An 18,983-nucleotide genomic window follows, 5' to 3' on the forward strand; every position below is an offset into this window, starting at 1 on the left:
TCATGTAACCACTGACTACCCTATTAATAACATGTTTAACTAGTAGAATATATAACTAACCCTCATATAACCACTACCCTATTAATGACCTGTTTAACTAGTAGAATATATAACTAACCCTCATGTAACCACTACCCTATTAATGACCTGTTTAACTAGTAGAATATATAACTAACCCTCATATAACCACTGACTACCCTATTAATGACCTGTTTAACTAGTAGAATATATAAGGACTAAGGAGGCCTGCTGCACTAAGGAGGCCTTCTGTACTAAAGAGGCCTGCTGTACTGAGGCAGCTATACTAAGGAGGCCTGCTGTACTAAGGAGGCCTGCTGTACTAAGGAGGCCTGCTGTACTAAGGAGGCCTGCTATACTAGGGAGGCTGCTGTACTAAGGGTGCCTGCTGTACTAAGGAGGCTGCTGTACTAAGGAGGCCTGCTGTACTAAGGAGGCTGCTGTACTAAGGGGGCCTGCTGTACCAAGGGGGCAGGTATACTAAGGAGGCCTGCTGTACTAAGGAGGCCTGCTGTACTAAGGAGGCCTGCTATACAAGGGAGGCTGCTGTACTAAGGGGGCCTGCTGTACTAAGGAGGCTGCTGTACTAAGGAGGCCTGCTGTACTAAGGAGGCTGCTGTACTAAGGGGGCCTGCTGTACTAAGGAGGCCTGCTGTACTAAGGAGGCAGGTATACTAAGGAGGCCTGCTGTACTAAGGAGGCCTGCTGTACTAAGGAGGCAGGTATACTAAGGAGGCCTGCTGTACTAAGGAGGCCTGCTGTACTAAGAAGGCCTGCTGTACTAATGAGGCCTGCTGTACTAAGGAGGCAGGTATACTAAGGAGGCCTGCTGTACTAAGGAGGCCTGCTTTACTAAGGAGGCAGGTATACTAAGGAGGCTGCTGTACTAAGGGGGCCTGCTGTACTAAGGAGGCATGCTGTACTAAGAAGGCAGGTATACTAAGGAGGCCTGCTGTACTAAGGAGGCCTGCTGTACTAAGGAGGCCTGCTGTACTAAGGAGGCATGCTGTACTAAGGAGGCATGCTGTACTAAGGAGGCAGGTATACTAAGGAGGCTGCTGTACTAAGGAGGCCTGCTGTACTAAGGAGGCTGCTGTACTAAGGTGGCCTGCTGTACTAAGGTGGCCTGCTGTACTAAGGAGGCAGGTATACTAAGGAGGCCTGCTGTACTAAGGAGGCAGGTATACTAAGGAGGCCTGCTGTACTATGGATCTCAATAGCAACACTGTCTGATGTTCTGCTTTCATAAAAGTTCAACAATAGCAGTTGTTCTGAGAATGCTGTTTACCTGCAATACACACTGAGCGTACCCAACATTAGGTTGGTACCCAACACCTTCCTGATGTACCTACAATACACACTGGGCGTACCCAGCATTACAAACACCTTCCTGATGTACCCAACATTACAAACACATTCCTGATGTACCCAACATTACAAACACCTTCCTGATGTACCCAGCATTACAAACACCTTCCTGATGTACCCAACATTACAAACACATTCCTGATGTACCCAACATTACAAACACCTTCCTGATGTACCCAACATTACAAACACCTTCCTGATGTACCCAACATTACAAACACCTTCCTGATGTACCCAACATTACAAACACCTTCCTGATATACCTACAATACACACTGAGTGTACCCAACATTACAAACACCTTCCTGATGTACCCAACATTACAAACACCTTCCTGATGTACCTACAATACACACTGAGCGTACCCAACATTAGGTTGTTACCCAACATTAGGTTGTTACCCAACATTAGGTTGGTACCCAACACCTTCCTAATATTGAGTTGCACCCCCTTTTTCCATCAGGGAATGGACTCTACAAGGTGTCTAAAGCGTTCCACAGGGCTGCTGATCCATGTTGACTCCAATGCTTCCCTCAGTTGTGTCAAGTTGTCTGGATGTGTTTTGGGTGGTGGACCGTTCTTGATACACACGGGGAAACTGTTGAGTGTCAAAAACCTTCAAACTTAAACAGTTAGTCTTGCTCATTCACCCTCTGAAGAGCACACAATCCATGTCTCAATTGTCTCAAGGCTTAAAAATCCTTCTTTAACCCGACTCCTCCAGCTTCATCTACACTGACTGAAGTGGATTTAACAAGTGACATCAATAAGGGATCATAGCTTTCACCTGGATTCACCTGGTCAGACTATGTCATGGAAAGAGCAGGTGTTCCTAATGTTTTGTCTAGTCAGCATCTAGGCTACAGTACATGTTACCTTTATTTAACTAGGCAAGTCGGTTAAGAACAAATTATTATTTACAATGACGGCCTACTGGGGAACGGTGGGTTAACTGCCTTGTTCAGGGGCAGAAGGACAGATTTTTACCTTGTCAGCTCGGGGATTCAATCTTGCAACCTTTCAGTTACTGACCCAACGCTCTAAACACTAGGCTACCTGCCGCACACACACACACACACACACACACACACACACACACACACACACACACACACACACACACACACACACACACACACACACACACACACACACACACACACACACACACGCAGTAAGGAGTAGTTAACCAGACTATGATACTGCAACGCTATGCTGTAAACCACAATATTCTACCCAGCGTCAACCTGACACTCACTTTCCAATCCTCTTTCTGAGCATCCGGGCCTCTGTACAGTGTGTAATGAACTCTACATTGTTAAATTCACATGGTATAAGTCTGCTGATCAGGATCATTCTGGATCAGGCTGAATTCAACAGGAATATGGGTCATTAAATGGGGCCTCTGACCTCACAGTGAGAAGCATTGTCCTCTCTCTTCTCAGCAGGGCCAAGGCATTTACACACACACACACACACACACACACGCGCAAACACACACACACACACACGCGCAAACACACACACACACACACACACACACACACACACACACACACACACACACACACACACACACACACACACACACACACACACACACACACACACACACGCGCAAACACACACACACACACGCGCAAACACACACACACACACACACACACACATGCGCGCGCAAACACACACACACATGCGCAAACACACACACACACACACACACACACACACACACACACATGCGCAAACACACACACACACACACACACATGCGCGCACAAACACACACACACATGCGCAAACACACACACACACATGCGCAAACACACACACACACACACACTCGCACATGCGCAAACACACACCGTGTGCACGCACCCCCCACTGCAGTAAGGAGTAGTGACCACTATGAGTGGTAACCATTGTGTTGACCGGCCACTTGACAAACCCACTGGCCCCTTGGAGAGAGGAAGTACTGCATCCACTCCTCACTCTGAGACAAACGAGCCCTGAGACTGGCCTGTCAGTGAGGGGTGGGGTGTGACAGACAGCCCTGGAGGGAGGGCCCAGGACCAGCAGGACATCAGGAGGAGAGAGACAGAGGCCCAACAGGACATCAGGAGGAGAGAGACAGAGACCCAACAGGACATCAGGAGGAGGGAGACAGAGACCCAACAGGACATCAGGAGGAGAGACCGAGGCCCAGGACCAGCAGGACATCAGGAGGAGAGAGACAGAGACCCAACAGGACATCAGGAGGAGAGACCGAGGCCCAGGACCAGCAGGACATCAGGAGGAGAGAGACAGAGACCCACCAGGACATCAGGAGGAGAGACCGAGGCCCAGGACCAGCAGGACATCAGGAGGAGAGAGACAGAGACCCAGCAGGACATCAGGAGGAGGGAGACAGAGGCCCAGGACATCAGGAGGAGGGAGACAGAGACCCAGGACATCAGGAGGAGGGAGACAGAGGCCCAGGAAAAGCAGGACATCAGGAGGAGAGACAGAGGCCCAACATGACATCAGGAGGAGAGAGACAGAGGCCCAGGACATCAGGAGGAGAGACCGAGGCCCAGGAAAAGCAGGACATCAGGAGGAGAGAGACAGAGGCCTGTTCCTGTCTCTGTTCATGTCTCTGTTCATGTCTCTGTCCCTGTCCATGTCTCTCTGTCTCTGTCCCTGTCTCTGTCTCTGTCTCTCTTTCTCCCCCATCGTCCCTCCCTCAAACCTCTGTTTTAATATCTATGGTATATCACACAGTCAGTAAACACACACACAGACACACACACAAAACAAACACACACACACAGAGAGAGACACACACTGACACACACAAAACAAACACACACACAGGCCCCAAGACATCAGGAGGAGAGGGACAGAGACCCAGGATATCAGGAGGAGAGAGACAGAGGCCCAGGAAAATCAGGACATCAGGAGGAAAGACAGAGGCCCAGGACATCAGGAGGAGAGACAGAGGCCCAACAGGACATCAGGAGGAGAGAGACAGAGGCCCAACAGGATATCAGGAGGAGAGACAGAGGCCCATCAGGACATCAGGAGGAGAGACAGAAGCCCAACAGGACATCAGGAGGAGAGAGACAGAGGCCCAGCAGGACATCAGGAGGAGAGAGAAAGAGGCCCAGGACATCAGGGGGAGATAGACAGAGACCCAGGACATCAGGAGGAGAGAGACAGAGGCCCAGGACATCGGGGGAGAGAGACAGAGGCCCAGCAGGACATCAGGAGGAGAGAGACAGAGGCCCAACAGGACATCAGGAGGAGAGACAGAGGCCCAACAGGACATCAGGAGGAGAGAGACAGAGGCCCAGGAGCAACAGGACATCAGGAGGAGAGACAGAGACAGCCCCAACCCCAACCTCAACCCCCCAGCCCCAACCTCCACCCCCCAGCCCCAACCCCAACCCCAACCTGAAAACACCTCTGGATAACCTATGCAGCACGTACTTTTCTGTCTCTGTCTCTGTCCCTGTCCCTGTCTCTGTCCCTGTCCATGTCTCTGTCCCTGTCTCTGTCCATGTCTCTGTCCCTGTCTCTGTTCCTGTCTCTGTCTCTGTCCCAGTCTCTGTCCCTGTCTCTGTCCCTGTCTCTGTTCCTGTCTCTGTCCCTGTCTAAGTCACTGTCTCTGTTCCTGTCCCTATCTCTGTTCCTGTCTCCCTGTCTCTGTCTCTGTCTCTGTCTCTGTCCCTGTCCCTGTCTCTGTCTCTGTCTCTGTCCCTGTCTCTGTCCCTGTCTCTGTCCCTGGCTCTGTTCCTGTCTCTGTCCCTGTCTAAGTCACTGTCTCTGTTCCTGTCCCTGTCTCTGTTCCTGTCTCCCTGTCCCTGTCTCTGTCCCTGTCTCTGTTCCTGTCTCTGTCTCTGTTCCTGTCTCTGTCTCCCTATCCCTATCCCTGTCTCTGTCTCTGTCCATGTCTCTGTCTCTGTCTCTGTTCCTCTCTCTGTTCCTGTCTCTGTCTCTGTTCATGTCTCTGTCTCTGTCTCTGTCTCCCTATCCCTGTCTCTGTCTCTGTCTCTGTCCATGTCTCTGTCTCTGTCCCTGTCTCTGTCTCTGTCCCCGTCTCTGTCTCTGTCTCTGTCCCTGTCTCTGTCCCTGTCTCTGTCTCTGTCCCTGTCTCTGTCCCTGTTTCTGTCCCTGTCTCTGTTCCTGTCTCTGTTCCTGTCTCTGTTCCTGTCTCCCTGTCCCTGTCTCTGTCTCTGTCTCTGTTCCTGTCTCTGTTCCTGTCTCCCTGTCCCTGTTCCTGTCTCTGTTCATGTCTCTGTTCATGTCTCTGTCCCTGTCCATGTCTCTCTGTCTCTGTCCCTGTCTCTGTCTCTGTCTCTCTTTCTCCCCCATCGTCCCTCCCTCAAACCTCTGTTTTAATATCTATGGTATATCACACAGTCAGTAAACACACACACAGACACACACACAAAACAAACACACACACACAGAGAGAGACACACACTGACACACACAAAACAAACACACACACAGACATGCACACAAAACAAACACACACACACAGAGAGAGACACACACACACACAGACACACAGACACACACGCACACACAGACACACACACACTGAGGTGAGACAGATTGCAGAACAACATTGGGATGAAATCCATTTAAGGCAGTGTGTCTAATCCAATCTAACCGTGTATCTGTTCTGCAGAATGAATTACATTTCATTTCCTCTTCGCTCCCCGACCACCGTGTTCCTGACAGAGACGTTTCGTATTACACACGAGGCAGATCAGTCTGTAAACACGTTAAATGTCACAAAATGTCAACGCGCTGGAAATGTTCCTGGGAATGTAAACAGGAAGACGTTATTTAAAATGTATACTTCTTACACACGCTGTTATAAATGATTAAGAACAAAGTCACAAGTTAAACATCTCGTATGTTCTCAGTCAAATCCAAAGTAGTTACCTGACTAACTATCTGGAATAGTATGTAACTATCTGGAATAGTATACTTGGTTTATTATTAGGACTTTAACCATAGAAATAAACAACTTTTAACCTTTGGAACCCCAATGTCGTGACATCTAATTGGTAGTTACAGCCTTGTCCCATCGCTGCACTGCCTCTTGACACATCGCTTCAACCGGAAGCCAGCCGCACCGATGTGTCGGAGGAAACACCGTCCTGCTGGCAACCGAAGTCAGATTGCAGGCTCCCGGCCAGCCACAAGGAGTCGCTAGATCACGATGGGACAAGGAAATCCCGGCCCAGCCCAAACCCTCCCGTAACCCGGAATAAACTGGGACAATTGTGCCCCACCACATGGGTCTCCCGGTCACGGCCGGCTGTGACACAGCCTGGGATAGAACCCGGGTCTGTAGTGACGCCTCACTGCAACGCAGTGCTTTAGACCGCTGTGCCACTGGAGAGGCAGAAATAAATGGAATATATTTACAGTATATGGTTACAACAACACTACAGTAACTGTTCCCAGTAATATGTCATTTCCTGTACTGTCAGTTTCCTCTACAAAAACCAAAGGAAACTCCAGCATAAGGAACTATCTGACCACTAGTCTTGGTAACCGTGGTGATACAGTAGTGTTCCCACTATGCAGAGAGATAACTATCTGACCACTAGCCTTGGTAACCATGGTAGCATTCCCACTATGCAGAGAGATAACTATCTGACCACTAGCCTCGGTAACCATGGTGATACAGTAGTGTTCCCACTATGCAGAGAGATAACTATTTGACCACTAGCCTCGGTAACCATGGTGATACAGTAGTGTTCCCACTATGCAGAGAGAAAACGATCTGACCACTAGTCTTGGTAACCATGGCAGCATTCCCACTATGCAGAGAGACACTATGAGGAATGATCAGCACCAACTCACAACATTTCAGAATCTGTAGTTCATTTTGTAGAGAGGAACTTATGATAAAGAGCTATTCAGACACTCTTGGTAGGACAATAGATGTTTGCTAGCCTGGTCTCAGATCAGTCTGTGTGTTTGCTTACTCCAATAGAAGTTTACTAGCCTGGTCCCAGATCAGTCTGTGTGTTTGCTTTACACCAATAGATGTTTGCTAGCCTGGTCCCAGATCAGTCTGTGTGTTTGCTTTACTCCAATGGAAGTTTGCTAGCCTGGTCCCAGATCAGGCTGTGTGTTTGCTTTACTCCAATGGAAGTTTGCTAGCCTGGTCCCAGATCAGGCTGTGTGTTTGCTTTACTCCAATGGAAGTTTGCTAGCCTGGTCCCAGATCAGGCTGTGTGTTTGCTTTACTCCAATGGAAGTTTGCTAGCCTGGTCCCAGATCAGGCTGTGTGTTTGCATTACTCCAATGGAAGTTTGCTAGTCTGGTCCCAGATCAGTCTGTCAAGCCAAACATGGCGTGATAATTCTATAAGGTATAGGCAAAAAACAGACTGGCACCAAGGCTAGAGGTTTGCTTTAAAAAAGGCTAGAGGTTTGCTTTAAAAAATATTTAGAGGGAATGTTATGGACAGGTCCTGGACCAGATGTTATGGACAGGTCCTGGACCAGATGTTATGGACAGTATCTGGACCAGCAGGGTTTAGAGGGGAGGTTATGGACAGGTCCTGGACCAGATGTTATGGACAGGTCCTGGACCAGATGTTATGGACAGGTCCTGGACCAGATGTTATGGACAGTACCTGGACCAGATGTTATGGACAGTACCTGGACCAGATGTTATGGACAGGTCCTGGACCAGATGTTAAGGACAGTACCTGGACCAGCAGGGATTCACAGCGTGCTGTTTCTTCTGTTCCTTCTTCTTCTCAGATCCATAACAGCCTGTTTGGTCCTGGATTGGTTCAGTCAGTGGTCACATTTCTCTGATGTCTGATGTGGGTCTCTAGAGGTGGGTCTCCTGGTCCTCAGCTAGGGGGAGGGGGTTGAGTTCCGGCCTCACAGCCCAGGGAGGAGAGAGGCTCAGTGGGTAGCTGCTGTCTCTGTGTCCCTCTGTCCAGGCTTGCGGCAAGGTGTGTGTGAGAGGAGTGAGCCAGGCAGAGACACACTCGCTGCTCCACAATCCAGCTCTCCGGGCAGGTTCACACTATATCCACCCTGCACACACAGCTCTTAAAGGGATGGTCAACCACCTTTATTACAGGAGCCGCTCTTAAAGGGATGGTCAACCACCTATATTACAGGGATAGAGAGAAAGAGAGGGAGAGAAAAGAGGAGAGGATGTCAGGACATTTAATTATGTGGCTTTGATAGGAAAACAAGAAGAGGGAGAGGAGGATGAGAGGAGGAGGGGGGATGAGGGGAGGATGAGAGGAGGAGGGAAGGAGGAGGAGAGGAGGAGAGGGGGATGGGGGGGGAGAGGAGGAGGGGAGGAGAGGAGGAGAGGAGGAGAGGGGGATGAGAGAAGGGGGATAAGAGGAGGAGAGGAGGAGGAGAGGGGGATGAAAGGATGAGAGGAGGAGGGGAGGAGGAGGAGAATGAGAGGGGGATGGGAGGAGGAGGGGAGGAGAGGAGGAGGAGAGGGGGATGAGAGGAGGAGAGGAGGAGGAGATGGGGATGAGAGGGGGATGAGAGGAGGAGAGGAGGAGGAGAGGATGTCAGACATTTCATTATGTGGCTTTTATAGAAAAAGGAGGAGGAGGAGAGGTTCCTCCTGTCGTCCTAATGGATGCCACAGTAAACAGGGAGCAGCACACTGCTAACAAGGCTTCTCTGCTGCCCTAAACAGAACCATTTAAAATGCCACATAATATGAAGAGACCCAATGAACCCCTTCCGGGTCATTTTAGTGAGGGAAGAGGAGCCCCTAAAGGGGAATTGGGTGCCTGGCGTGTGATGTCGTGACTATGTCATAACGTCTCAGTGGGAGTTGAACCCTTCTGAGCCGTACTGTTTGGTTCATTCCATACAGCTCCATGAAAGAGACATGAATTAAAAGGAGATTAAGAAGAAGCCCAGAGGTGAAAGATAAAGTAGAACAGTTTAATAATGATGGACCCAAGTGGTGCCAAAAACAACAACAAGTAGAATAGTACCAGTCATGAGGAGGAAGTCCTTCCCATCACTACTAATTCTCCTGATATATAATAGTACCAGTCATGTAGAGGAACCATCACTACTAATTCTCCTGATATATAATAGTACCAGTCATGAGGAGGAAGTCCTTCCCATCACTACTAATTCTCCTGATATATAATAGTACCAGTCATGAGGAGGAAGTCATTCCCATCACTACTAATTCTCCTGATATATAATAGTACCAGTCATATAGAGGAACCATCACTACTAATTCTCCTGATATATAATAGTACCAGTCATGTAGAGGAACCATCACTACTAATTCTCCTGATATATAATAGTACCAGTCATGTAGAGGAACCATCACTACTAATTCTCCTGATATATAATAGTACCAGTCATGTAGAGGAACCATCACTACTAATTCTCCTGATATATAATAGTACCAGTCATGTAGAGGAACCATCACTACTAATTCTCCTGATATATAATAGTACCAGTCATGAGGAGGAAGTCCTTCCCATCACTACTAATTCTCCTGATATATAATAGTACCAGTCATGTAGAGGAACCATCACTACTAATTCTCCTGATATATAATAGTACCAGTCATGAGGAGGAAGTCCTTCCCATCACTACTAATTCTCCTGATATATAATAGTACCAGTCATGTAGAGGAACCATCACTACTAATTCTCCTGATATATAATAGTACCAGTCATGAGGAGGAAGTCATTCCCATCACTACTAATTCTCCTGATATATAATAGTACCAGTTATGAGGAGGAAGTCCTTCCCATCACTACTAATTCTCCTGATATATAATAGTACCAGTCATGTAGAGGAACCATCACTACTAATTCTCCTGATATATAATAGTACCAGTCATGTAGAGGAAGTCAATTCTGCGGCCCAAAAAGATGAGTAATTTAATAGAGCATCATTTCCTCCCAGATCTGATCCCAGATCTGTGTCTCAGTCAGTATGAATCGTCTTTATATTTCATTACCACTATATTTAGTCTGATCCCAGATCAGTGTTAGATGTGTAGCTGAATACATTTACTGACTGAAACAGACTCTGTGAACCAAGGTCTACTTCTAGCAGGTTTCAGATGTTAGCTTTTCTACCCAGTTGGTTTTAAAATGATTTATCATGTATGAAAAACACACACACACACACAAACACACACACACACACACACACACACACACACACACACACACACACACACACACACACACACACACACACACACACACACACACACACACACACACACACACAATCTATATGGAGAAACTGTTGCTGTGTGATATGCCAAGTAATATAATCTCTTAAAACCCTAGGGGGATATCTAGCTTGAATATATGAGAGAGGAACATGGAGAGCAGGGCAGGCGTGAGGGAGGGAGAAGGGGAGAATGTGCTGGTGTGGGTGTGAGAAAAGGAGGGAGTCATAAGAGGGGGAGAGGAGGGAAGTCAGAGAGGAGCAGAACGAATCTACCTGGAAAGAACACCGTGGAAAGGCAAAGATTCTGAGAGAGAACGCTTGCGAAATTCCGAGGTTCCGTGGTTGCTACGGTGACGGTCTGTTGGCTAAGCCGAGCAGGGGAGGGAGGGTACTGATCCTAGGGGGACTGTTACCATGGACAATGGCTGTTTCTGATGGGGAGATATGTAGTAGTGATCAGGGGGGAGGGGGTGGGGGGGGATTGATAGTTACATCACGCTATATTATTTGTCGATGATTTATATTAATATTTGAAACCCAAGTATTTATTTTGTATTGATTATTTGCTACTGTAGGTATCGTTAGCTAACGTTAGTCGGCTGTACCTGCGGCAAAACTTTTCACCGTATAGCTAGCCCGGTTCTCCATCTTCTATTTAAATGGTGAGCCAACGTGTCTTCACGTTACCACAGTACATATAGAATCACTATACATTTCACAGTCCGTGACAGCGGCTGTCCTATCTGGAGTCAAAGAGGTGTGTCTCTCCTGTTTCAGCTCAAGAGGTGTGTCTCTCCAGTCCTGTTTCAGCTCAAGAGGTGTGTCTCTCCAGTCCTGTTTCAGCTCAAGAGGTGTGTCTCTCCAGTCCTGTTTCAGCTCAAGAGGTGTGTCTCTCCAGTCCTGTTTCAGCTCAAGAGGTGTGTCTCTCCAGTCCTGTTTCAGCTCAAGAGGTGTGTCTCTCCAGTCCTGTTTCAGCTCAAGAGGTAAAGGTGTGAAGGTGTGAAAATGCTGCTCCATCAAACCAGGATGACAACAGAACAGACCTCTGTAACCTCTAAACAGCAGACGACAGACCGAACACTGACTGCTGACTGGGACACTTTCTCTCTGCAAGAACAGATCTCATTACAGGGGTCACCAAGCAAGACCCACTAACAGCATGGTTTTGTTGGGCTATCTGTGTGTGTGTGTGTGTGTGTGTGTGTGTGTGTGTGTGTGTGTGTGTGTGTGTGTGTGTGTAGGTGTATGCAGGTGTGTGTATGTGTGCGCGCATGTGTGAATGTGAAAGAGACAGGAGAGCTGACAGAGTGACAGTGTAGTCCTAGGATGTGCGTCCCAATTGGAAGCCCATCCCCCAGAACTCTAGTCCAGAATCAAATCAAATCAAATCAAATCAAATTTTATTTGTCACATACACATGGTTAGCAGATGTTAATGCGAGTGTAGCGAAATGCTTGTGCTTCTAGTTCCGACAATGCAGTAATAACAAGTAATCTAACTAACAATTCCAAAACTACTGTCTTGTACACAGTGTAAGGGGATAAAGAATATGTACATAAGGATATATGAATGAGTGATGGTACAGAGCAGCATAGGCAAGATACAGTAGATGGTATCGGGTACAGTATGTACAAATGAGATGAGTATGTAAACAAAGTGGCATAGTATAGTATAAAGTGGCTAGTGATACATGTATTACATAAGGATACCGTCGATGATATAGAGTACAGTATATACGTATGCATATGAGATGAATAATGTAGGGTAAGTAACATTTATATAAGGTAGCATTGTTTAAAGTGGCTAGTGATATATTTACATCATTTCCCATCAATTCCCATTATTAAAGTGGCTGGAGTTGAGTCAGTGTCAGTGTGTTGGCAGCAGCCACTCAGTGTTAGTGGTGGCTGTTTAACAGTCTGATGGCCTTGAGATAGAAGCTGTTTTTCAGTCTCTCGGTCCCAGCTTTGATGCACCTGTACTGACCTCGCCTTCTGGATGATAGCGGGGTGAACAGGCAGTGGCTCGGGTGGTTGATGTCCTTGATGATCTTTATGGCCTTCCTGTGACATCGGGTGGTGTAGGTGTCCTGGAGGGCAGGTAGTTTGCCCCCGGTGATGCGTTGTGCAGACCTCACTACCCTCTGGAGAGCCTTACGGTTGAGGGCGGTGCAGTTGCCATACCAGGCGGTGATACAGCCCGCCAGGATGCTCTCGATTGTGCATCTGTAGAAGTTTGTGAGTGCTTTTGGTGACAAGCCGAATTTCTTCAGCCTCCTGAGGTTGAAGAGGCGCTGCTGCGCCTTCTTCACGATGCTGTCTGTGTGAGTGGACCAATTCAGTTTGTCTGTGATGTGTATGCCGAGGAACTTAAAACTTGCTACCCTCTCCACTACTGTTCCATCGATGTGGATAGGGGGGTGTTCCCTCTGCTGTTTCCTGAAGTCCACAATCATCTCCTTAGTTTTGTTGACGTTGAGTGTGAGGTTGTTTTCCTGACACCACACTCCGAGGGCCCTCACCTCCTCCCTGTAGGCCGTCTCATCGTTGTTGGTAATCAAGCCTACCACTGTTGTGTCGTCCGCAAACTTGATGATTGAGTTGGAGGCGTGCGTGGCCACGCAGTCGTGGGTGAACAGGGAGTACAGGAGAGGGCTCAGAACGCAACCTTGTGGGGCCCCAGTGTTGAGGATCAGCGGGGAGGAGATGTTGTTGCCTACCCTCACCACCTGGGGGCGGCCCGTCAGGAAGTCCAGTACCCAGTTGCACAGGGCGGGGTCGAGACCCAGGGTCTCGAGCTTGATGACGAGCTTGGAGGGTACTATGGTGTTGAATGCCGAGCTGTAGTCGATGAACAGCATTCTCACATAGGTATTCCTCTTGTCCAGATGGGTTAGGGCAGTGTGCAGTGTGGTTGAGATTGCATCGTCTGTGGACCTATTTGGGCGGTAAGCAAATTGGAGTGGGTCTACGGTGTCAGGTAGGGTGGAGGTGATATGGTCCTTGACTAGTACACTACATCAGGAACGGCAGCCCATCCCTCAGAACCCTGGTCCAGAACAGGACACTACATCAGGATAAGGTACCGTCTGGGACTCGTCTGGGACTCAGCCTTCGTCATCGAGGCCGTGATGAACTGGTGCAGGTATTAAAAGCCTCTGTCTCTCAGGAGGACTACAGAGTTATTATCGGAGTTAATCAGATGGCAGTGACATGACATCTACCCAGACATACATCACACAGACCTAGATACTCGAAGATGGTGAGCTGACACACAGACAGCCAATGGAAAATGAGCTGACACACAGCCAGCCAATGGAAAAAGAGCTGACACACAGCCAGCCAATGGAAAAAGAGCTGACACACAGCCAGCCAATGGGATATGAGCATAAAGTATTATGCTATATTAACTAACAGAAACAAGGATGTCACTTGACTTCATTCATCCAGCATCAGCCAATAGGAATCAGGATTTCTATCTGATCTGTCCAGCAGAGAGCTGTGTTACTGAGGAGGGGAGGATGAGGAGGCAGTCAGCCACAGCAGAGAGCTGTGTTACTGAGGAGATGAGGATGAGCATCAGTCCAGCAGAGAGCTGTGCTACTGAGGAGAGGAAGCTGAGCATCAGACCAGCAGAGAGCTGTGTTACTGAGGAGGGGAGGATGAGGAGGCAGTCAGCCACAGCAGAGAGCTGTGTTACTGAGGATGGGAGGATGAGGAGGCAGTCAGCCACAGCAGAGAGCTGTGTTACTGAGGAGGGGAGGATGAGGAGGCAGTCAGCCACAGCAGAGAGCTGTGTTACTGAGGAGGGGAGGATGAGGGGGCAGTCAGCCACAGCAGAGAGCTGTGTTACTGAGGAGGGGAGGATGAGGAGGTAGTCAGCCACAGCAGAGAGCTGTGTTACTGAGGAGGGGAGGATGAGGAGACAGTCCAGCAGAGAGCTGTGTTACTGAGGAGGGGAGATGAGGAGGCAGTCAACCACAGCAGAGAGCTGTGTTACTGAGGAGGGGAGGATGAGGATGCAGTCAGCCACAGCAGAGAGCTGTGTTACTGAGGAGGGGAGGATGAGGAGGCAGTCAGCCACAGCAGAGAGCTGTGTTACTGAGGAGGGGAGATGAGGAGGCAGTCAACCACAGCAGAGAGCTGTGTTACTGAGGAGGGGAGGATGAGGAGGCAGTCCAGCAGAGAGCTGTGTTACTGAGGATGGGAGGATGAGGAGGCAGTCCAGCAGAGAGCTGTGTTACTGAGGGTGGGAGGATGAGGAGGCAGTCCAGCAGAGAGCTGTGTTACTGAGGAGGGGAGGATGAGGAGACGGTCCAGCAGAGAGCTGTGTTACTGAGGGTGGGAGGATGAGGAGGCAGTCCAGCAGAGAGCTGTGTTACTGAGGAGGGGAGGATGAGGAGGCAGTCAGCCACAGCAGAGAGCTGTGTTACTGAGGAGGGGAGGATGAGGAGGCAGTCAGCCACAGCAGAGAGCTGTGTTACTGAGGAGAGGAGGATGAGGAGGCAGTCAGCCACAGCAGAGAGCTGTGTTACTGAGGAGGGGAGGATGAGGAGGCAGTCAGCCACAGCAGAGAGCTGTGTTACTGAGGATGGGAGGATGAGGAGGCAGTCAGCCACAGCAGATAGCTGTGTTACTGAGGAGTGGAGGAAGAGGAGGCAGTCAGCCACAGCAGAGGAAGTCATTATTGACACACTCCGTGTATCCGTTACAACAGTTAACTGAGCTGAGAGACTCAACAGCAGCCTGTAGATCAAGTATCAGGGCTGTGGATCCTCACAACACTTAATATTCCTGATAATATGTATTTCTTGACAATACAGTCAATGCATCATAGCATTGGTAGAGGCACCAACTGAGCCATATGATATTCTGTCTCCCTGTCCAACACTGTCTCAGCTGTCTCCCTGTCCAACACTGTCTCAGCTGTATCACTGTCCAACACTGTCTCAGCTGTATCCATGTCCAACACTGTCTCAGCTGTCTCCCTGTCCAACACTGTCTCAGCTGTCTCCCTGTCCAACACTGTCTCAGCTGTATCCATGTCCAACACTGTCTCTAAAGCAGTCGAGTATATAGTGAATAGGGTTCCATTTGGAACACAGACTAAGAGTCATACTGCAGGCTACAGGGAGATGGAGGGGATTGTGTTAGTGGACACAGACTAAGAGTCATACTGCAGGGAGATGGAGGGGATTGTGTTAGTGGACACAGACTAAGAGTCATACTGCAGGGAGATGGAGGGGATTGTGTTAGTGGACACAGACTAAGAGTCATACTGCAGGGAGATGGAGGGGATTGTGTTAGTGGACACAGACTAAGAGTCATACTGCAGGGAGATGGAGGGGATTGTGTTAGTGGACACAGACTAAGAGTCATACTGCAGGAAGATGGAGGGGATTGTGTTAGTGGACACAGACTAAGAGTCATACTGCAGGCTACAGGGAGATGGAGGGGATTGTGTTAGTGGACACAGACTAAGAGTCATACTGCAGGCTACAGGGAGATGCAGGGGATTGTGTTAGTGGACACAGACTAAGAGTCATACTGCAGGGAGATGGAGGGGATTGTGTTAGTGGACACAGACTAAGAGTCATACTGCAGGGAGATGGAGGGGATTGTGTTAGTGGACACAGACTAAGAGTCATACTGCAGGCTACAGGGAGATGGAGGGGATTGTGTTAGTGGACACAGACTAAGAGTCATACTGCAGGGAGATGGAGGGGATTGTGTTAGTGGACACAGACTAAGAGTCATACTGCAGGGAGATGGAGGGGATTGTGTTAGTGGACACAGACTAAGAGTCATACTGCAGGGAGATGGAGGGGATTGTGTTAGTGGACACAGACTAAGAGTCATACTGCAGGCTACAGGGAGATGGAGGGGATTGTGTTAGTGGACACAGACTAAGAGTCATACTGCAGGGAGATGGAGGGGATTGTGTTAGTGGACACAGACTAAGAGTCATACTGCAGGCTACAGGGAGATGGAGGGGATTGTGTTAGTGGACAAAGACTAAGAGTCATACTGCAGGGAGATGGAGGGGATTGTGTTAGTGGTCACATACTAAGAGTCATACTGCAGGGAGATGGAGGGGATTGTGTTAGTGGACCCAGACTAAGAGTCATACTGCAGGCTACAGGGAGATGGAGGGGATTGTGTTAGTGGACCCAGACTAAGAGTCATACTGCAGGCTACAGGGAGACGGAGGGGATTGTGCTAGTGGACACAGACTAAGAGTCATACTGCAGGCTACAGGGAGACGGAGGGGATTGTGTTAGTGGACACAGACTAAGAGTCATACTGCAGGCTACAGGGAGATGGAGGGGATTGTGTTAGTGGTCACAGACTAAGAGTCATACTGCAGGGAGATGGAGGGGATTGTGTTAGTGGACACATACTAAGAGTCATACTGCAGGCTACAGGGAGATGGAGGGGATTGTGTTAGTGGACACAGACTAAGAGTCATACTGCAGGCTACAGGGAGATGGAGGGGATTGTGTTAGTGGACACAGACTAAGAGTCATACTGCAGGCTACAGGGAGATGGAGGGGATTGTGTTAGTGGACACAGACTAAGAGTCATACTGCAGGCTACAGGGAGATGGAGGGGATTGTGTTAGTGGACACAGACTAAGAGTCATACTGCAGGGAGATGGAGGGGATTGTGTTAGTGGTCACATACTAAGAGTCATACTGCAGGCTACAGGGAGATGGAGGGGATTGTGTTAGTGGACACAGACTAAGAGTCATACTGCAGGCTACAGGGAGATGGAGGGGATTGTGTTAGTGGACACAGACTAAGAGTCATACTGCAGGCTACAGGGAGATGGAGGGGATTGTGTTAGTGGACACAGACTAAGAGTCATACTGCAGGCTACAGGGAGACGGAGGGGATTGTGTTAGTGGACACAGACTAAGAGTCATACTGCAGGCTACAGGGAGATGGAGGGGATTGTGTTAGTGGACACAGACTAAGAGTCATACTGCAGGCTACAGGGAGACGGAGGGGATTGTGTTAGTGGTCACAGACTAAGAGTCATACTGCAGGGAGATGGAGGGGATTGTGTTAGTGGACACAGACTAAGAGTCATACTGCAGGCTACAGGGAGATGGAGGGGATTGTGTTAGTGGACACAGACTAAGAGTCATACTGCAGGCTACAGGGAGATGGAGGGGATTGTGTTAGTGGACACAGACTAAGAGTCATACTGCAGGCTACAGGGAGATGGAGGGGATTGTGTTAGTGGACACAGACTAAGAGTCATACTGCAGGGAGATGGAGGGGATTGTGTTAGTGGACACAGACTAAGAGTCATACTGCAGGGAGATGCAGGGGATTGTGTTAGTGGACACAGACTAAGAGTCATACTGCAGGGAGATGCAGGGGATTGTGTTAGTGGACACAGACTAAGAGTCATACTGCAGGGAGATGGAGGGGATTGTGTTAGTGGACACAGACTAAGAGTCATACTGCAGGCTACAGGGAGATGGAGGGGATTGTGTTAGTGGACACAGACTAAGAGTCATACTGCAGGGAGATGGAGGGGATTGTGTTAGTGGTCACATACTAAGAGTCATACTGCAGGCTACAGGGAGATGGAGGGGATTGTGTTAGTGGACCCAGACTAAGAGTCATACTGCAGGCTACAGGGAGATGGAGGGGATTGTGTTAGTGGACACAGACTAAGAGTCATACTGCAGGCTACAGGGAGATGGAGGGGATTGTGTTAGTGGACACAGACTAAGAGTCATACTGCAGGCTACAGGGAGATGGAGGGGATTGTGTTAGTGGACACAGACTAAGAGTCATACTGCAGGCTACAGGGAGACGGAGGGGATTGTGTTAGTGGACACAGACTAAGAGTCATACTGCAGGCTACAGGGAGATGGAGGGGATTGTGTTAGTGGACACAGACTAAGAGTCATACTGCAGGGAGATGCAGGGGATTGTGTTAGTGGACACAGACTAAGAGTCATACTGCAGGGAGATGGAGGGGATTGTGTTAGTGGACACAGACTAAGAGTCATACTGCAGGGAGATGGAGGGGATTGTGTTAGTGGACACAGACTAAGAGTCATACTGCAGGGAGATGGAGGGGATTGTGTTAGTGGACACAGACTAAGAGTCATACTGCAGGGAGATGGAGGGGATTGTGTTAGTGGACACAGACTAAGAGTCATACTGCAGGGAGATGGAGGGGATTGTGTTAGTGGACACAGACTAAGAGTCATACTGCAGGGAGATGGAGGGGATTGTGTTAGTGGACACAGACTAAGAGTCATACTGCAGGGAGATGGAGGGGATTGTGTTAGTGGACACAGACTAAGAGTCATACTGCAGGCTACAGGGAGATGGAGGGGATTGTGTTAGTGGACACAGA

General features: G+C 48.9%; 1 protein-coding gene across 1 annotated transcript in view; it reads right to left on the bottom strand.

Moving 5' to 3' along the window:
* LOC118943892 (receptor-type tyrosine-protein phosphatase epsilon) overlaps positions 1-18,983 on the bottom strand; it is a 157,684-nt gene that overhangs the window by 63,869 nt on the left and 74,832 nt on the right. Inside the window, exon 2 of the mRNA XM_090228880.1 lies at positions 8,108-8,522. The gene's annotated coding sequence lies outside the window, so the exon portion shown is untranslated. The remainder of the gene's footprint in view (positions 1-8,107; positions 8,523-18,983) is intronic.

The sequence above is a fragment of the Oncorhynchus mykiss genome, unplaced genomic scaffold, assembly GCF_057628025.1.
Source record: "Oncorhynchus mykiss isolate SJ-2025 unplaced genomic scaffold, ASM5762802v1 scaffold103, whole genome shotgun sequence".
Classification (NCBI taxonomy): Eukaryota; Metazoa; Chordata; class Actinopteri; order Salmoniformes; family Salmonidae; genus Oncorhynchus; species Oncorhynchus mykiss.